At 44.5% G+C, this 22,206-nt stretch overlaps 1 protein-coding gene across 1 annotated transcript in view; it reads left to right on the top strand.

The window, feature by feature from the left end:
* The window catches only part of LOC119169860 (uncharacterized), a 159,646-nt gene that overhangs the window by 19,303 nt on the left and 118,137 nt on the right, over positions 1-22,206 (top strand). The gene's annotated exons all lie outside the window — the stretch shown is intronic.

Below are 22,206 nucleotides of genomic sequence, written 5' to 3'. Positions count from 1 at the left end.
TGTAATTTCTAGAAGACAAGCTGTTTAACGCAGCCCCATTATTCGGTATTCCAATTATGTACAACTCTGTGCTTGGTGGAAACAGCTTTATTATTAACTCCGGCAAAGTGGTGGCTTGGGCCGACGCCGCCCTCGAGGAGGACCGAAGACCCTGTCTCTTCGTTGCTTCATGGGCTTGCTGAGTGGCACAAAGTTAATTCTGGAGGTTGGAGCTGCACAGCGTGGACGTCGAAGCCGCCGCAGCTTCGTTTGGAGAGACTGCATTTTATTATGCTAAAATTGCACATTCCCCGAGAATGTGCTTAAGCGATGTGTGACTCCAGCGGCAAAATTTGCAAGTATCATCTGGTTGGACGTCTGCATATTTTTCTCCTAAAACAAATATCTATAGGGAAAGTCTGCGTTTGTAACTGCTCCCAATCTACCTCTTCGCATATGTCAAGTTTGGGTTTTCGCGGTGGAAAAATACGCCTTGAATCCTTCTCTCTTGAGTCCTTGAATCCTTCTCTGTCCAGCCCTCCGCTGGATGTCCATCCCCTGATGAGGACATTTCTACGCTGGCGTGGAGTGTGAAACCTCGCGCTACGCGATGGACCTCACTTTTGAGTTCGAATGGAAGTGTGGGGGGACGTGTGAGCCGGGAACATGTCGTTTTATCGTCTCTTCGGAGGTTATTTAGTTTGCGTTAGCATTGAGGATAGCCGCGGACTTTGGCAAAATTCTGCCTTGTGCATGATTTATGATCACTGTCTGCGATTCATTCAAGGTATATAGGCTATTGGGACAAACTATGGATAGGGCTATCGACACCTCTTCCACTGCGTCAGATTTTCTGCTGCGTACACTACGTGAGCTGACCAATTGTTTGCAAGTATTGAGGACTGTCTCTGCGAAGGAAGGTCAATCAGCATATGCTGTCACGTCTGCGGACAGCGCTTTCTTGTCCCCACCAAAAGCTAGTAGTAAGAATATGGCTCTACTCTTGCTTCGACCCTGATTTATTTCAATGTGCATGTTTTTGGGTATGTTAGCCGCTTGGAGATTTTTTCTGAACAGGTTGGGGAGGGATTTCTTCTCGCCAAGCTGCTTGTGGTAGGCTATCCTAAGTTCGTTCTAGCCTCGAATCGAATAGAACGCTATTCTTATTGTTATTAGAATTTTGCAAATATTTTTACTCACATAGTGAATTGGTACTGGCGACCAGTGGTGTCGTCAAAGCAGATGTGTGACGTCAATAAGAGTACTCCGTCAGGCATCGCGAAAAGAAGAGGGCTTCATCGTAGGAACCAAAGAGACATTTATTTTTTGTCTTAACGAGCGTGACAGAAGTTAAGAAAAGAGGGTAATACGATGACAAGAGGCTATCTGAGCTTGTGTGATGACCTCATGTATTCTCTCGTTGGTCCTATATATTCCAATGCGTCATCCTCTTCGAGTCAACCACTTTGGACTGTGGGTTTAAACATCTGGTGTATGTTTGTCTTATCACTCAGAGAATTTAGATAGTTCCAAAACTTTGTAGCTGCCTTTCCATCCTTTTTTTTCCTTCGACTAATAATTGGGCCCACTTTTTTCTTATATTTTCACTGATCAGATCGGACGCTTCCCTTCTGCATCTCAGAAAGTTGTGCTATTTTCTTTTGACATGGCATTCCAGTTCATCTCTCTGATTATCATAACTGTGTTTCCTGGAGGCTTCCTGATGTGTTACTATGGTTTCTTTAAGCTCGTCCTCCCACCAGCTTTTGGGTTTCTGTCTCTTTTTTCTGGTTTACCTGACTCGTACCTGAGCAAGCTTTAACTCAAACAATCGAGTTATACATGTGTACGTCCGCTCTGTTTTAGTAACCTAAGTGATTGTTTTCTCAATATATTTAGTTGCTGCTTCAATTTTCCTTTCATAATATATATTACGATGTGGTTGTTCATACTGTATCCTTCTTAACTTCCTTTTTTTCAAACTCGGCTTGATATGTTTGTGATGACTACTTTAGCTTCTGCACCCGTATTCATCTATGTTTTTCACCCTTGGCCGATCATAGATCCTGTGTGGCATCATTGCGTTATCTATCGTCGACTGCAGCCTTCCCACCTCCCGTGCTATATGCCCTTCGCACTTGTCGGTACTGTTGGAAATAATTTATTCATGCCTTTCGCACATATTCGTTTACATTACGCCTGTTGTGTTAATATATTGATTCATATCTTCTATGTGTACGTTCATATCTCCTAATATAATTACCTCACACTCTTCTCCTAAATATTCATTATCATGCCGTATGCGCTGCAGCATTTTTGGTTTTCCTCTCTGGTTTTTGCCTTTATTTACAAGTATACAAATCCCAGGAGCGTTATCTATTCTGCTACTTTACATTTCAGCCATAAATGTTGCCTGCACTTCCTTTTGACTCTCGCAGGTCTGTAAATTTACGAATAAATGCCCCAATAACCACCTCTTTTCTGCTGGCTTCTGTTCTTTTGTCAAGTTTCGGGACCACAATATTGTCATTTGTGGTCCCGATTACCAATTGTTTGTTTTATGTCTCTATGATGTGTTTGTACAAACCCATGTACCATCAGCTTCTCCTCTCTTAGCGGTGTATCTATCACTCCCCACTTGAATCTATTCCTGCCACCCTGCATGTTAATACACCCTACATCTGAAGTTGCTAGGCCCTCGTGCCTACGTTGATTTCTCCCCCGGGCTCTAAGTGTCTTAGGTGTTGGTGCCACATTTGAATCGTATCTCTCTATGCCACAAGTCACAGAGTGCCACTGGTTGTTTCTCTCATTACTAGCTATCCTGAACCCTAAAGGGACCACTTTCCCCCTCTCCCCTCAAAACATAGCTACAGCGCGTCCTGCATGTCGCCAGCCCACCTCATGACCTAGCCTCCTATCGAAGTGAATTCTGTTTTGTTGAAAACCACCCCACTTATGCGTTTCTCCATTTATTTCCTACTCCATGCCTTTATCTCAACTCATCTGTCATATCTCTTTGTTTGCGTCGACAACTGCTTTTTGCAGGTTGCCTACCCGTACCGATACTTCCAGCATTGTACATATTACTACCTGTACCTGAGGGGAATGGGTGCGCAAGTCATCGACCCCTATCATTAGTGTGGTCACTAGTGCTGCCAATTATTCATTTAGGACATCGTTTAGGCTACACAAAGTTATTACGAGGTTTCTTTCATTACGTTAGGTCTTGCGCTCGCTTGCCTCATCACTGTTTCCAGCTTATGTCCTGCGAACGTTCTAACTGAAATCTGCTTGTCGCCTCTAACACTCTCTTTGATTGTTTTTGCGCATCGATTAAAATTCGAGTCCTCTGCAATATTACGTACTCCGACTTTTCTCCTAGAGTTCTCCTCACATGGAGGTTACTTGCACTTGTACCGTGGGCTGCTTTGTGTCCTCCCACACCCACCAGTATTTCGCTAAAGCTGGATCATGAGACCATTGAACCGGTTTAACGTCTTTTTTGCGAACTAGTCGACCTTTTCTTCTCCGCCGTTCTGGGTGCCAGTGCCCTACCGTTTCCTACGTCGGCCGCTCCTTTGTTCACCGTCACTAGTACCTCCTCGGCTGACCTAAGCCTTTCTCCTGTAGCCTTCTTTTTTTCTTGCTCCATTGCATACGCCCGCCAGTTATCATGAGCAATTCACTATGGACAACCATGATTTCCCTCATTTTTTCCTCGACCTCTCATTGCCTACACTTGGCATCAGCCTTCTGTTCATTTGCGTCCACACTAGGCTCTATTTTCAAATTCACCCTGCATCCTCAACGGTTTACAGTCTTTCAAACCAGGTCTTCTTTGCACTAATTGATCAGCTGGATTGTCACCACCGGTAATTACAAAACTCAGCGTACGACAAACCCTGCCCTAAGACTAAAAAAGTCTAAACTCTACTTCAGAGCTTTACATGTTTGGTGTACGTGCACCCCCACCACGGGGTGGCAGCAGAAAAAATAACACACACCAAACAAGTAAATACCAGGTGACTCACTTCCCCGAAAGCCGAACAATGTAATAGGTGCTCTAAGTGCTTACAGTGCTGCCCTAATAATTATAAAAGCAAGTGCGCGACATGCGAAAACACTTACCGGAGCAGTCGATCGGGAGCCCTCACAAAACACGTCTACCCACCGTGCCAGTTCAATTAAAGTCCGAACAGCTTCTACGGGAGCGCTAACTTATTAAAAAGTGAAGTTGTCCGAACCATTTGACATTGCTGGTGTAGATTTTATTGGACCATTGTACTTGAAAAGTGAGCTCACACAGAAAACATACATCGTACTTGCGCTGTAGTACGCGTTATTCATGTAGAGATTGTTTTCAACAGCAGGGAGTGTCTTAGAAGCCTTTCCGAAGCCACGACGTGCAGCATTTTGCTGCACGTCGTGGATTCCCTTCATTTATCTACTCTGACAATGCTATGTGCTTTACACGTGCTTCTCGCAAACTACATGCTGAGTATGACGCTATTAGTGAAAGGGAGGTTTGCGATTATCTGTCTTCTTATAGCATCACGTAGAAACTCTCTTCTGACCGCACTACTTGGTGTGGTGGATTTTGGGAGCGTATGGTGAGGTTAGTGAAAAAACTATTGAAAAGATCTAGGAATGTTTTTTTTTAGATTATGGTCAAATGAGCATGGTCATTGCAGAAACTGAAGTGATTATAAAAGTTAGACTGCTGACATGCTCGTACCCTGCACCAGAAGAAGCAGAAGTCTTAACACTTGCCCATTTATTCCATGGCAAGCTGCTAGCCTACCTTCAATCTTCTATTTTTCTTGTTTTGTGTTATTTTCCGTCGTTCTCGTGAAGACGTCTGCGGCATCAAGAATATTTTACCGTTCCCGGGCCCATTCCGAGAAGACGCGACCGGAAGAAGGGTCTGTTTCCGGGGCTTCGGCCATGGCCCAGCCATGCAAGTGACCAGGACAGACGCCTGATCCATCCCACATGCCATCGAAACGACAAGACCAATGAGCGGGCGAACGTTACTGAGGCGACACCAATGAACCTACAACCAATGACGATGCATCCTCAATAGTGTAAATCGACGAGAAAGTGGACGATTGGTCGTACATGGAGGACGACAACTTCAATATGGTAAGCCACCGCAAAAGCAGAACTGTGGGTATTTCAGTGATTATATCACCTGTAGAGAGCGAAAAAGACTTAAGGCAGGTGAATCCCATTGCTCTACATTCTGCGGTGACATCACTCACAGACGCTGAGCCAGTTCGGAGTTATTTCACCGCTCAAGGTTTGCTACTATTGACGTGGCTCTTGAAGATCAAGTAAATGCACTTTTCAGGTGTGGCAAGCTGTGGGGTGTAGAAGTTAGTGCTCGTATTCCTAATGCCTATCTGCGAAACACCTGCTTCATCAGAGGTGTTCCAAAGTGGTACACAGAGGCGGATCTTGAATATACGAAACCACAAGGCGTGATTCACGTCAGAAAGATTGTTAGAAGAGAAGTTTCTTCTACGAATGAGTGGAAAGCTAGACCCACGGGACGCGGTAGTACTTGCGTTTACTCCAAACACCGAGCGACCTCTGACTATTAACCTTGGCTTCACTCAACAAGAAACCGCTGAATATACGGAGCCACCAGCGACGTTTTGGTGACGTGGCGAAATTCTGCAAAGGAGAGCTGCGATGCAAACGCTGTGGGGGTCCACATGACTTCAAAACTTGCAAGGCGGTCTTCAAATGCGCAAACTGCAATAGTGACCATCCCGCCAGATATAGTGGGTGCCCATTCCGAGTGAGTGCGCTGCTCAGACGAAAATCCTTTCTTACGGGGCCTAAACCTACTAAACCAAGTACTGCCCGGTCAGTTGCTCAATCGCCGGAGGATTTTCCTCCATTGGTGAAAGAACGAACATCAATTAGTCCAAAGAATGTACGTAAGATGCAATCAAAAGAATGATTCCCGAAAACACCGGGCAATGCGATTCAAGCAAAACAAGGAGCCATGCCAACTGAGTCTACTCAAAACATTTCTACACAAACTACCTATGCCAGAGTACTGAGACAAGAATTTGAGCAGAAGACAAAGGGACACGAGGAAAATATACACGACACTGCAGAGATTGTTCGTGTTCTGTTTGCCGCTCTACGTTCTCACCTAGCGACAATGACACCAGGTACTGCGAAGACCACGCTGCAGGCCGTACTGGCTCTAGAATCAGTGCTACTTGGTTGTTTCGGGCACAACCAGCAGTTTGATGCCGAAGTTAAAGCCTCATTGCACGTTAAATTGTCGAAAAGTGCCATTTACAATGCAATGAAATCGTGCCGGTATTGTTTCTCGCATGAATAAACTACACCTGTTTTTGAGAGAATATCAGTCTGATCTTGGCTCTGTCGGAGGCCGGATTACTGAGAAAAGATCACTCACTGGATACGTCACTCACAAGAACCCCACCATAACGACTTTCCCAAATGGAAGCGCCGCTATGTATATACGGAGAGAGATACCAAACGTAGCATTCAATGTGGCGGACTTGTGCACAGATGTTATAGAAGTTTGTGCGATCAGGGCACAGATAGGAAACCGCAAAGTCAGCATTGCATCGGCGTGTGCGTCTCCTCACAAAAAAATTCCATTGAAAAGTTTTCGGAAGACCTCTGTCATCGTTGCCCAGCTCCGCGCATCATTCGTAGTGATTTCAATGCACATTACACATCATGGGGGGACAAGAGTTCGGATGCACGTGGACGTTGTCTGCGAAAGGCTATTGATAAGCTAGACTTATGCATTGCGAATGATGGCAATGTAACATTCTTTAGGCCCCCAGCTTGTACAAGTATTATTGACTTAACGTTGCATTCAAGTGACGTTCAACTCACGTGTTGCACAGCTCTGGACAGAATGGGCAGAGATCATGTCCCTATATTGAACTTAGTTGCTGGCTACAATTTGACGGTAGCTAAATCCTGTAAAGTAACTGATTGTGACCGCTACCGAGAGCATCTGGATCACCGATCAGGGGACATGTTTCATGATATGCTGGCGAGCAAAGCGGCTGCAACCACTGTACTTAAGCTACCTGCACATTTTCCAGCCCCGGACCTAAAGCTCCGTAATATGTGTGTGGCCAGAAGAAGGGCAGAGAAAAGACCTATGCGAAGAAGTGGTGAGCCTGCTAACAAAACTCAGTTCAATAGACCTAATGCTGCAATACGGCGATACAGCAACAAACTTCGAAGGAAGCAATGGGCCACGTTTTTTGATAGTTTAAGTGTATTTACTTCATTGTCAAGAATATGGCGAGTCGTAAATAGGGTCGGAAGCATGGCCGAGCCTTTGAGAGCGTTTATTACCCTTGCGTTATTCAAGAATACATCAATGCCGTCTCTAGCCGAAAAGTTTGCTGACGTGTATGTAATTTCAACAATATATATTCCAACAATCACTCGACCCTTCTACTCTGCCATCTGAATGGAAAATCGGGAAAATAGTACCTATTCATAAATCTGGTAGTAAAAGTTCCCCTGCTAATTATCGTCCCATTTTTTTATCAGTACGTGCTGTAAGCTATTAGAGCATATCATATTCACAAACCTTGTAAATTTTCTTGAAAGTAATTCCTTCTTCACGTCATCTCAGCACGGCTTTCGTAAATCATACTCCTGTGATACACAACTGGTATCATTTACTAACAGATTACACCGCATTTTGGACCACTCATCACAAGCTGATTCCATCTTTTTGGAATTTTCCAAAGCATTTGATAAAGTGTGTCATAAACTTTTACTTCACAAACTAAGCCAACTGAAACTTGATCATAACGTGTTTAGGTGGATTGAATGTTTTCTCACAAATCGCTCACAATTTGTTTACGCAAACGGGTATAATTCTTGTTTTACTGAAGTACACTCCGGCGTTCCTCAGGGATCGGTTATTGGGCCTCTCTTATTTCTAATTAATATTAATGACCTCCCCTGCCACAATAAATCCAAAATTCATTTATTTGCTGATGATTGCGTTATTTTTCGTGAGGTAAACAACATAATTGATTCGTGTACTCTTCAATCAGACCTTAACACTGTTGATAACTGGTGCCGTACATGGTTCATGGAATTGAACATAAACAAATGTAAAGTCATGCGCGTGTCCCGCAGTGTTTGCAGTCAATTTACTTACTACTTAAACGACATACCTTTTGAATCTACTAACTCGTACAAGTACTTAGGCGTCCACATAACATCCAATCTCTCTTGGGCAATGCACATCGAACAAATAATCAACAAAGCTAACCGTACGCTTGGGTACCTGCGCCATAACTATTCCAAAGCTCCATCTTCATTGAAATTAGCCCTGTACGAAACATTAATATGACCTAAACTAGAATATGCTTCTTCGATTTGGGATCCCAGCCACTATAATTTAATTACATCGCTTGAGCTAGTTCAGAATAATTCCACACGCTTCATATTATCGAACTACAATCGCACCGCCAGTATATCTGCAATGAAAAATAATCTGTCCCTGCCTACCCTGTCACTTCGAAGAAAAGTTTCCCGCCTATCAACTTTTCATAAATTGTATCACCACCCCATCTTGCGCGACGAACGTATTTTGCAACCCCAGTATTTTTCCAACCGTGTCGATCACCGTCACAAGGTTGGAATTATCACCTATCGTACTAACACAGCTGCGCAGTCGTTCCTGCCTCGTTCTTCTTGCGAGTGGAACCACCTTCCCCCTGAAATTGTTGCTTTCAATGACAACCATCTTTTTCGTGATACCGTAGCTAACATTGTATCCGCAGGATCTATTTAATGCATTTTTTGTTTGATTGATTGATTGATTGATATGTGGGGTTTAACGTCCCAAAACCACTATATGATTATGAGAGACGCCGTAGCGGAGGGCTCCGGAAATTTAGACCACCTGGGGTTCTTTAACGTGCACCCAAATCTGAGCACATGGGCCTACAACATTTCCGCCTCCATCGGAAATGCAGCCGCCGCAGCCGGGATTCGAACCCGCGCCCTGCGGGTAAGCAGCCGAGTACCATAGCCACTAGACCACCGCGGCGGGGCACATTTTTTGTTTGTACGCTGACTTTTGCTTATATTCGTACTAACGCTGTATTTTTCCCTCCCCACCATGTACCATGTGTTATTCAATGTAATCCACTCCCCTCTGTAATGCCATTTGGCCCAGAGGGTATTATAAATAAATAAATAAATAAATTGGAAGAGAAAATGAACCACCTTACCCACTCCCGCCTCACTTTACATCTGCCATCGACGAACCTTTAACGCTGCGGGAACTTACGTCAGCCACAAGTTGTCTCCGTCGACGCTGTGCTCCTGGACCTGACGGAATTACAAACCAAATAATCTCAAATATGCCTGCAGAAGTGAAGATCAGGCTTCTTATGCATTTCAACTATGTTTAGGAGTCGGGAAACATTCTTCAAGCCTGAAAAATAGCCTGGGTCATGCCAGTGCTGAAGCCTGGTAAAGTCAGAACAGAACTGGCCTTATACATACCAGTATCACTAACTTCGTGTGTAGCGAAGCTGATGGAGAAGCTGGCCTGTGTTTGGCTGACATGGTGGATGGAAAATCACAAGACCCTTCCAGTATGTATGACTGAGTTTCGGAAGCGGTTGAGTGCAGAAGAGAACATCTTGGACTTGGTGAGTCACATAGAACACTAAGGAGCATACGGCTTTTCAACTCTGGCAATATTCCTGGACGTTTCAAAAGCATACGACTACGTGTTCCAAGGTGTGATAATTTGTAGCCTTGCATCTATGGGAATGACGGGGCACCTATTACGCTTTGTTCAGGCATTTCTAAGCGATCGCTCGATGCAGGTGAAGTTAGGGACAGTGCTCAGTAGCTCAAGTTGAATCACCAGAGGAGTGCCACAGGGCAGTGTCCTGTCTCCGATGTTGTTCAATGTGGCCATGGTTGTTGACCTAATGCTCTCAAGACTGTGAGCAAGACAGTACAATTATCAATTTATGCCGACCACTTATGCATCTGACTTTCTGGATATCAGCATAAGTGACTGGAAATGATTGGCCGAAGAGTTTTCGACTCCGTACAAACCCATCTTGAATCTATTGGACTACCAATATCAGCAGAAAAGTCTCAATTCATGCTATTCCCAGGTATGCAAAGACGAGAAACGAGGACGAAAATATTACATCCAGGTGCATCATTTAAGCAAGATATGTCCATGAGGTTCCTTGGAGTCAAACTAGACAGAGGATAAATTGGCGACGAACAGTAGAGAAGACGATGTCAGCGCTGACGCCACGTGTAAACATTCTTCGAAGGATGGCAGGAACAAGCTGAGGGAGTCACCCAACATCAATGATAAAGTTACATGAGGCAGTAAATGTCAATTGTGTGCTTTTCCAATTGCCTCTGATCTCTCCGAGTGAGTCACAGTAAGGACGGCTGGAAACACTTCATCGTAAAGGCCTCAGAGTTGCTTTGGGAGTGCCAAAATTTGCAGTGAGCATAAAGGTGCTTCATGAAGCTCGTCTTCCGTCACTACGCTTTCTCGCTTCTCAACGACTGCTGACACAGATTTACCGACTTGGCGAAGCGAGCTCAGGACGAGCACTACTCACTCGCTTTCGGCGACGCACGGAATCGCGAGCTTTCGTGGCACTCAACACCCTTCGCCATCTTATCATCGATTTCCCCAAACAAAGACAACTTCGACAAGACCCACCTTGGTAGCATGAGGATGTCGACTGCCAGGTCATGATTCCACGGATGCAAAGCAAGCGTTCCACACCCACAGCAGAAGTACTTTCTCTGGTACTTGAATATATTGAAAAAAAGTACGCTGATCATTTGAAAGTTTTCACCCATGGATCAGTCGACCTAGTGCGTGGAGCAAGCGCTGCAGCGTCTGTGATTCCATCTCTAAAGGTTTCCTGGGCAGCGAGACTCGAGTGCGTTGTTTCATCGACAGCATGTGAAAGCGTGGCAATTCAGGCATCCCTGAAAAAACTGAAGTTTTGTAGGCGGCAACAAGTCGTGCTGTTCTCGAACAGTAAGCCCGCTTTGCAGTGGCTAAAACATGCATTGATTTTAGATCAATGCACTGAAAGATCATTGTGAATCCTTAAAGACCTGCATGGCATTGGTGTAAACATTACGTATCAATGGATTCCATCACTTGAGGGTATAGCGGGTAATAAGGCAGCTGACAGACTTGCCCGGAGTGCTCTAGAACTTAGATTAACGAAGAAGGCTTCCAAAGGCAATCTGCGTATCTTACGAGAAGCTGTAAATAAGCATTTTCACTCGTTATGGCTGACGCCTCACCAGCCATGTGTGACTAAAGGGCAATCAAAGGAAGAGGCCTGCTTGCTTCATCGCATTCGAACGGGATCAGCGCGTATACCAGCATGGCTCCACAAGATCAGACTCTCCGTGACGCCCTTGTGCCCGAAGTGCAAGAAAAACGGTGATATAGAACACTATTTGCTTAAATGTTGTGCGCTTAAGAAGGAACGGCAAGGTTTATTTGAGAAACTGCAACAGTTGGGCTCACCATGCGACAGCGTGACTGATATTGTGTTTACGCGTGGTTCCTCGATATTCAGGAAACAAGTGTCGCGACTATTCTAGAAATTTTTGATCGCTACAGACCTCGCATGTGACTGGTGATAAGTGACAGTTATGTTCGGTGTATAGTTCTGCGAGATAGAATACCTGCACAGTCCTGCACGTGGAGTAGCACAAAGGCCGCTGTCTTATGCAGGCTTACGTCGCGCTATGAACGAATTTTATTTTAAAAGCCTGCTCGTGATTAGTTAGAAAACAAACAAAGGACACAGCTTCGTTTAGCAAAGAGGAAACCGGGTGGGGCAATTGCCTGCAAATTATACAAGGCTAGATCCGCCGGCTACCTACAACATCCTTAACCTTAACCTTCCATGGCAAGCGAATGGCTGCACTTCCCGACTTGTAAACTGCAGTCATGGTGCAGAGCAGCCTAAACCTTAGATACAGCGCCATACGAAGCTGCTCAAAAGTTGGATACAGCGATAAAAGTAAAAAAAGTACTTTTTGAATCGCTGGTATCGGAAATATTTATTGCTCCTTATAGAAATAATGATACTCCTTACTATAAGGAATATAGAATTCTCCGAGTAGGCCAGTGGTAGACACTACTCATAAAGTATAAGGCATTATAATGATATTGCGTGGTGATGCTGTATCGAAGTTGTGTTAAAAACTCGCACATGTTCCGAAGAAAATTGCGAGAAACGGCGGCACTGTGCGTGTCTGTCGCCTAATGTTTGCAGACTGCAAAGTTGTAACACGGCCAATTCCTCATTGGTATTTAATAGAAATGTGACCACAGGTATCCCGGGGCCGGGAGGGTGAAACGCAGTGAATACTGCACGAGCAAGAAGGAGAGAAGAACGAGTAATGGCACGTGGCACGTGAGGGTTTTTTTTCTTAACCCCTATCAAAGCAGCGCCCACACGCTCTGCTCTTCATCTTCAGGCGTATTTGTCCTTGAAACCTGGTAATCCACGATAGAAGTCTTCAGTCTTTACAACACGTCTGTGATCAAGTCATTCAGGTTGCCTACAACCCGCGGGTTCAAGATAAATTTTTTGCGCATAGTGAGGAATAGGTGACCTGTAAAAGAACGAGAGATTGTGGGATGTGCCCCGCCGCGGTGGTCTAGTGGCTAAGGTACTCGACTGCTGACCCGCAGGTCGCGGGTTCGATTCCCGGCTGCGGCGGCTGCATTTCCGATGGAGGCGGAAATGTTGTAGGCCCGTGTACTCAGATTTGAGTGCACGTTAAAGAACCCCAGGTGGTCAAAATTTCCAGAGCCCTCCACTACGGCGTCTCTCATAATCAAATGGTGGTTTTGGGACGTTGAACCCCTCAAATCAATCAATGGTGTGATGCACCGTCTGCTGCCGGCTTCCGGTTCGAGAAGAGTAGACGACGGGGAACCGCTGCACGGCAAGCCTCAGACTATTCGGGATTCACGCGTCGTCGCCCGTATATCTTCTTCCTGATAAACCATGGTTGGTTGTTCAGCCGTTGGCTGCTCCAAGTCGAGCGTGAAAGGCAAACGCATGTATCGATTACCATAAAACTAAGAAAGAAAAATGAGGTGGGCCGCGGCTGTGACGAGATCCACAGTGACAGGTAGCCTTTGGGTACCAAACGTGGAATACAGTGTGCGCGAAGACCATTTTATCAAAAGTACGTGTCTCTGCACTAATAAAAACCTTACGCATAAATTTGTCGCTAATAATATATCAGGAAATAGGTTGCCGCGTAGGCGTGCATAGCAAATAAGCTATGGGAACGCGTGGCTAAAATGTACCTGCCATACGAGATGAGCGCCGGCGATTGCACACAAAAGACAAAAAAACACGAAAGCCTCACTTATGATTAAGTTTACACGAGGCACTGAACAAGCCCGTTTCAGTTTATCTTGTTAAAACTGTGCACCAGAATGGAACACCAAGGAATGAGTGCGTTAAACTAGTGCAGGTTTTCGATTATTCGGCGCCGTCTATATCGGACTGTATTGCTTATGTACGGCCATGCCACACCGCTTGACCAAGATCAGCGTTCAAATTAGCATCTGGATTCGACTAATAAATGCCTCTTAAAGCGCGCTGAAGGCTAGAAAAAATATGTCAACGCACTCAATAAGTGCAAAGCTTCATACCGATCGAACAACGATGCCAGCCGAAGCCGCGATCCCGAAACGAACTCTTAGCACACTGCTACAGTCCTCCCCCCCCCCTTCCCCTGATATCTATAAATGGTGATTTATCTGCAGTAACGTATCATACAATGAAAACAATCTTCTGTATCAACTGATTTGCTAGCCGAACTGACAGTACACTCGAGCAGGATAAAAGTATTGCAGATCATTTTAATGCGATGAAAAGTTTCCTTATCGTTCTTGGCTTTTGTATCTTGTCATCGTTGCAGCCACGGTTAGCAAAAACGAAAAACCGACTTATAAAGCACTGATATTTGACGGAGAGGTGCTTGCTTGAACGAAGCGGTACAAAAATGCGCGCGTGCCACTGCTGACCCGCGTGGTGCTTCGAAACGGAAGCCATCGTATCCCATAGTTCCATGCGATTGTCCATATAACCTGTCACTTATTGTCACTAGAAAATGCCGAAGAAATCACCGGACGTTAGAAGCGCTGTCCGTGGCTAGAGAAGCGGTTGCTTCGGATCACCCAGAATGTGTTCCAGTGGAAGGACATGTCGTGCAAAATGAAGGCACGAAAAATACAAAAAATGGCAAAAATGGCTGAAGCAACTGGTGAAGACGTGACGTTACTGGAACACTTCTGAAAGTACTTGACGTCGCAAATTTTTCGGAAAGAATGATTACTTACCGTCACAGTCATCGTCAGAGATCTGCGCTGCAGCTCCGAACGAGAAGTTTCAAACTGTTTCAACGCATCAAGTGTGTGGCCGCTATGAAAGCAAGTGTCTTCGTTCGTTTTTTTCGAAATTTTACAGCAAAGCATCAACTATGTCACAAGTGTAACACTCCGGGATATTTTGAGAGTGATTCCGGGATTTTGAGAGTGAACACGGAAGCGCGTGGCTTTCAGAGCTCCCTTCGCTGTTAAGCGGCGACAGCGAAAAGCATCGCCTATGCGCAAAGTGGCCGGGCAGCGAGAATCCTACCATCCCAGGAATTGCGTCAGGGGAGCGAACGAGCTAGCATGGGTCGCCGGCTGCACGCGCACAGGAGTAGGGGAGCCGTGTGCTTCAGCTTGACAAGAATGTTGAACTTCGAGCTATGCTCCACCCGATTCACCAATAAGCTTGGAAATATCTTAGCTACAAAACTTCGCCGAAAAGCGACAAGAAACAGAGAAGGCACACACACAAGAGCACATTAGCAACCGAAAGTACTCTGAAGGATTCACATATATAAATAACAAAAAAAATAAGTAAAAAATTAGAAGTTGGCAGTTCATCTATTTCTAGAAGGTGCAATGTGACCGAAGGCCTCGCTACACACGTGTCGCCACAATTGTGGATATATAAAAAAACCTCAGCAACTTCTCTCGCTGTCCTATGTCAGTGCCGGAACGAAACCTTTGTCTAGCGAAGCAATTGTTGACACTTGCAATCCCTGCAATGTAAGTGCAGATTTGACAGAAGGTTGGCCTTCAGCGATGGCCTGCGATACATTGGTCGGTTATTCAAACACCTTCCGGTTCTCCCAGTATAGCACTTACCATAAAGCAAGGAAATGAAATACGCCCCACCCATTCCACATTCAACAAACGTTTCCAGGTGAATCGGTAATTCATAACTACAAAACCACGCGAAAAAGTCTGCACCCAGACATTCGAAATCAAACAAAACAAACGTTTCCCGGTAATTTAAATCACAATAACTCTACTTTTTATTTGTTTGCCTTCATATTCCTATTTACCTCTGCGCAGACGAAAAAACCACGTTAACCTCAAATTTGTTTCCCACCTTTTTTATACAGTGTGAGAAGGCAAGAAGATATGAAATTCACCTAAACGGCGAACCCTTATCAATGCTCACCATGTAATTCACGCCGCGTTTGAGTTTCTTTAAAAATCCTTTTTTAAGATGACCCAGTTTTTCTCTAGAAAGGTCGATAACCTAAATTTGGTGAGCTGGACATCAAAAACTTTCGACTGCGGGCACGACTTGCGCAAAGAAGGTGTAAGACATGAGGTAGAGCCCCACAGGACGCTTGTGCAAGCAGACGTCTGGTGTGTGGGAACACCACGAACCCGAGGCATAGGGGGAGGTGGTCAATTACCTTCCACGCCTAGCATTGCGTGACCTTGCCAGGTCTCTTTCGCACCCTACTTATCACCCTGCTTTCTTGCCCAACTTTTTTCTGAGCATATCTCTTTTTCACTCTACTTCACCGCCCTTCACTCTTTTTTACTCCTTACTGTCGTCTACTCTTTTCATTTACTTACAGATTTTTTTTCTGGTGGCAAGGGTCAACCTTGTGTGGTTATCCTACCTTGTAAAAACTATATTTGGTTATAGTAACGGCACACTGCTGGCGTTGCACAAAATTCTTCATATGTTCTCCCACGTTCCCTAGTTGTGCTCTATGGTGGGTGGCAGACGCCGCTGCCGAACAACTGGCCTTTTTATGGGACTTTTACACCTTCCCCTTACCGATCGTGCCCAGAAACGGTACGCATCGAGGTAACTTCATTTTTTGTTGCCCCAAAACACAGAAAAGTTCCCGAAATGCCACGTATTCCACCCTTAACAATCATATACTAAAGCTGGAGCTGTCTGTTCACTCCTCTTCGCCAAATGCCTGAATGAAATTATCGGAAGCGGTTATAGGATCACAAAGATGACTAGTAGAGGTCTACTCCTGGAGTCAAAAGACAGTGAATGATATCACAAACTTTCAGGCGTCGTGGCTTTTGTGGCTTCCCCATATAGGTCACCCCACATCGCACCATAAATACAGTCAAGCGCGTTATATCGGACGTAGATCTGATAACATTGAACGAAGAGGAACTCTTTGAGCAATAGAGGGAGCAGGGTGTAACAGAAGTGCAACCCATAACCATCAGACTAAATGCCACCAAAGTACCTGCGAAGCACCTAGTACTCATTCTCAGCTCAACCATCTTACCCGAGACTATTGAAATTGGCTACGTAAAACTTTATGTACAACCTTACATACAAAACCCGAGACGTTGTGCTATTGCAAGTAGTTTGGACACGAATCCCAGAGCTGCCGCGGGCAGCTAACTTGCACTTACTACTTCACTATTGGACACAGTACTGACAACTGTAAGAGTGATGAGGTTCATTGTGCAAATTGTGATGGTAGTCACCTCGCGTACTCGAAAGCTTGCCAAAGCTGGAGGAAAGAAAGAAAAATACTCACTCTTAAAGTAAACGAAAATATACCTTCCCTCAAAACTATACAATAATTTCCGCTTCATTCGTTTTGAGATCATCTTTCGCAGATGTGGTGCAACGAGGGGCGGCACAACAACGGGCCATGGCATCTGGCTGGAGCATGCCTAGCGTGCCAAGGCTACCACCAACTTGTCCCTAAGGTGGGAGCAGCCAGTGCTGCCCTGCCTAGAATCAACGTTTCATCACCATGGGACTCCACAGGTCCTGAAGACAATAAAGAGCCCAGGCAAGTCCCACAAACCTCCGCTGAGGTGGGGACAAAGACTACGTCAACCAAGACGAACACATTAGGCACAGATCGCTTTGTTGAGCGGGTTTCCACTGCCTCGCAGGAGGCAAGGAACACCAATTCAAGCCAAACGGCGCAGATAGCGCCGAAAAAGTGGCTAGCTTTTCTCAACCCCTCTAAAAAGAAAAAAAAAACATTGATCACAGCGCCTAATAAAGGCCCTGTTAAATGAGACAATCTTCATCCTCGTAGCACACAGCATTAAGTGTTTAACCGTGATGGATAAAGTTATACAACAGAACATAATAGGACTACTTAGAAAACTAGATGACATCCAAGAACTTTTAAATAGGTTGAATTGAAAAGTATTGTGCGTTCAGAAAACGCTCCTTAAGACTAAACAAAGCGAGGTTCTCCGGCAGTAAATAATTTTCCAAAGAGACCGAAAGGATGCTCTCGTGTCCTCGAATGGTGTGGCCAATATAGTTATCAGAAATAGAGCATGCCAGCATGTAGAGCTCCCAAATGCTTTTGAGGCTGCCGCTGTCAGAACCGTGTTTTCGGTAAGCTCATCACCATTTGTCCATTGTACATACCACCACATTACCAACTCCACAAACCAATCATGAAGCACTGTTAGCAGAGCTTTCGGAGCCACTTTAAATTCTTGGGTATTTTAACGCGTATGGTTGCCTGTGAAGCGATTCGCGCTACGATGTGTGAGACGGACTTGTGGATCAGCTTCTGTTTTTTTTTGCGTATGCCACTTGAATACAAAAGAGCCTACGCATTTTAACATCGCAACCAACTCGTACTCCGCTATAGATCTCAGCATCTCCTCACCGACTCTATTAAGTGATTTCAAGTGGAACGTTCTATAACACCCATATGAGAACAACCGCTTTTCATAGTACTAAGTACATCAAACCATCATCCACTTCCTCCTCAAGCACCATGATGGAAACTACAAGCAGCCGATTGGGATCTGTAACAAACCCTTAAGCACGTGACATGGGCTGAAATGCGTGCTTTAGCCATAGATGATGCCGTTCCATATTTTACAGCCTGTCTGATTGTTGCCTCTTCGAAATGCATTCGCAAAGCGAGCAACGCAGGTTATGAATGTAGGGTTCCCGGTGGAATAAGCAATGTAGCAAAGTACGCGAACAACAAAGTGTGACAGCTGCTGCGAGACTATCTGACAGCCAAGCACACGGATAATTTAAAAAGTGTGAAACCCCAATAAATGAGGACAGGCCGGCAGGCCTTAAGGGACAGCTGGTACAAGTTTCTGGCCGGTGTCACTTCCTACTCAAATGAAAGCAGTGTGTGAAACAAAGTGAACAGGGTAAAAGAGCACAAAAAATATACACTGTCACAGGGAGACACTCTTGAAGACCAAATGAACTTTCTCGGTACTAATTTCAAACAAATGTATGGCTTGTCACACTATATCAAAGCTTTCCAAAGATACAAAGCAAGAAAAGAAAAGCCATAACTGGAACGCAAATGTACAAAATATGATGCTTACAACGATCCGTCAAGGTGGTCAGAGCTGCAGCTATCGCTAAATTGCTGCAGCACTTCCACCCCTGGCCCAGACCGCGTAAAGTATGAGATGTTGAAAAAACCTAGCTTTCGAAACGCGGAAAATTTTACCTTCCCTGTGCAATGCCAAACGGTTTGTCGGTGAGATCCCTGCTTCTTGGAAAGAGCATATTGTCACTTCAAGCGAGTTACAGGCCAATCGCTTCTAACAAGTTGCCTCTGTAAGGCTTTTGAAAAGTTGTTTAACCACCACCTAATGTATTTTGTGGAAACTAGGAACCTTTTGGATCTATACCAGTGCGGATTTCGCGAGGGTGGATTGACCAGTGACCACCTATTACACATGGAGGCGCGAATCCGCGGCGCTTTTGTCTATAAAAATTTTTCCTTTCAGTATTTCTTGATATAGAAAAGTCGTATGACACCACATGGCGCTTTGGCATCCTGCGAGACCTCTCACACCTAGTTATCAGATGTAACAAGCTGAATATAATCAAAATTTATTTCTCCAATTATACTTTTCGTGTCTGGGTGGGGAATTTCTTCTCTGTCCAGGAGACTGGAGTGCCGCAAGGTGATGTTTTGAGCTGCACACTTTTTAAATATAAACATGAGTACATTGCATTCCTACATTTCATGCAATATGTTTCATTGCTCTTATGTCGACGACGTGCAGATTAGTTATAAATCCTAGAATCTCACAATATGTGACCGGCAGCTTCAACTTCGTTTGAATAAGATTACCAATTGGGCAAACGAGAATGGGTTTACTCTTAACCCGAAAAAAAGCACATACGACCTATTTACGAGAAAGAGAGGTCTGTGTCCAGATCCTTTCATCGACGTTCACGGGCAGAGACTAGCTGTCAAAAGTGAATACAAATTCTTAGGCGTAATTTTAGACATGAAATTTTCATTCGTACCTCGAATAAAAAACTAAAAAAACAAGTGCCTCAAAGCAATCAATATACTCAATGTTTTGTCACGAACCTCGTGGGGGAGGGATAGGAAACGTAAGATCAATCTCTACAAACTTCTTATACGGGCGCGCATAGTATACGGGGTAATACTTTACCAGTCAGCGGCACCAAGCGCTTTCAAAATGCTCGACCTGGTCAATCATTAAGCCCTCCGTCTTTCTACGGGTGCTTTTCACACAAGTCTCATAGAACGTCTGTCCGTAGAATTGAACGAGTGGTCGTTGCAGCTACAGAGTACTCACTTCTCTATTTATGTACTACCTCAAAGCGAAGGCAGACAAGAAGCTCCCCTGACACTCCACAATCAATGACTTGTCCAGTACTACATTGTTTGATAACCGTCCTTCGATACGACAGCCCTACTTGTTTCGTTGAGGGGCCTCGCTGAGAAAACTGGAGTGCCACTTGATCATTGTCTGATGGTTCCTGCCACGCATCAACCACCGTGGCAATGGCAGCTCATAGAATGTAGTGCATCTTCTGTGGAAGTTACGAAACGCCCACCTGTGACACACAACCACATGTGCTTCCTCGAGCCTAAACAAAAATTCAATTGCCCTTATTCTTTGAAGATGCCTCAAAGTCTCACACTTCTGTGTCGTATGCAGCAGTCGGCCCATATTTTTCGGATGCCGGCTCACTGCATCCTGATACAAGCATCTTCTTCACAGAGGCTTACGCGATACTTGCGGCCGTCAAAAGTGCCAAACAATCAAAACTACGAAAGGCAGTTATACACACAGACTCATTAAGTGTATTAAAGGCTATGAAAAGTCATAAAACACAAAAATCTTGTACTTTTCTCACTTCACTCACTATTACGCACAGTATATACACTCAAACAACATATCATAGTGTGCTGCGTGCCAGGGCAACACGAGATTTAGGGTAATGTATCGGTGAACTGGCTTGCCGGATCAGTCCACGAAAACACTTACATTACATCCATAGCCATCCCTGCGCTTGACCTGAAGCCTTTTCTCAAACTACAGCCCTGAGCCTATAGGAAAATCGCATGGGATAGCCAAAAAGAAAATAAACTACATGTTAAGAAGCCACACCTCGGTAATTGACCGCCAGTATCGAATTGACGTCATACAGGCGTAACACTTACAAGGTTAATATTAGTAAATACACTCAGTACACATTCATGTCTTCTGTCCATTGGTGTTCACCCATGGTCGAGAAATGCGGCGAGCCACACACCGTTATCCACATTTTAATACAACGCCAGGAATTACACACCTCAAGAAAACAATTACTTTTTTTTTACTCTAACTTCATCCATCGCTGTTTATCGGTAGGGGTCCTTTTTCAAACATCAGCCACTGCTCGCGTTTTTATTTGATGTTCATAATTTTCACATCATCTATTTCGGTAATCTGCAGTTCGACCTCTAAATAGAGGTTGCTACTTTGGTAGATACACTACAAAACACATGTCTCGTGGCCCTTTGAAAATTCGGCTTTGGAGAGACACGCGTGTTGTATCATATATCTGTATTTTTATTATCGGAATTATGAGTTGCTACCCTGGATAGTACGCATTTCACGTCACCCTCATGATTTTAACAACGTTATGTTTTATCCGCTTTTAGCGCAAGGAATTTTAGGCCACTATATAGCCACTCACTCCTCGTACCGATTGCCTACATTCTTTGTCTGATGTACTGGTAATGTTTCGCCATCACAAGGCACTTGCGTCAATAGACATAATTTCTAGTAATAAATAATAATAAGAGCTAGAAACAAAACATACACACTGTACACATTAATTTCTTTAGTACGGTGGCGATCCACATTTGTGTGACAGATGTGGAGAAACACTCACCGTACTTCACGATTTATTCTGGTGCAAATAATTAGACACGCTGAGAAGACAATACTTTTCATTACCCTACCAACCACAGAAACCACTACATCCTGCAGTGTTCGTCGGTAGGGAACCACTGTTCACACAAAAATTATTGTTGACTTTTTTTAGAGAAGTCCGTGCCTTTCAAGCCATATACCCAGGCATTCCGTAGCGCGACCTCTCTAGCGAAGTGTTCGCTGGGGTGGATACACTGAACAAACCACTCGTCTCACGGCCCTTGGACGTAAAGGCGTGAATGATTACTCTAATCACAAATATTCTCCACATCTTTAGTTCAATAAACTGGCAATATTTAGCCATCAAATGGTACTTGTGCCACAAAACACCAAACCTCATCACCTTAGGGGAGACATCGTTCTTGACTAAATTTGAGTAACAGCAACTAAAATCAAAATGGGCCTAACTGGCTTAGGCGAATACAGCCAGCATGTGTGCTCCTGTCTAATTTTAATTTTCAAATCCAGAAACACAATGCAATCATCTTACGGGACCTCAAAGGTGAATGTCGAACCCCGTCCTTTCTTTCTAAACATATTCAGCGCATTTATTCTGGAACTCACGCAATTGTTCATTTCGACAAACACCATATCATAAACGTATCTCA

Source organism: Rhipicephalus microplus, chromosome 2, assembly GCF_043290135.1.
Source record: "Rhipicephalus microplus isolate Deutch F79 chromosome 2, USDA_Rmic, whole genome shotgun sequence".
NCBI lineage: Eukaryota > Metazoa > Arthropoda > Arachnida > Ixodida > Ixodidae > Rhipicephalus > Rhipicephalus microplus.
This window is presented reverse-complemented; position numbering and strand designations above follow the sequence as displayed.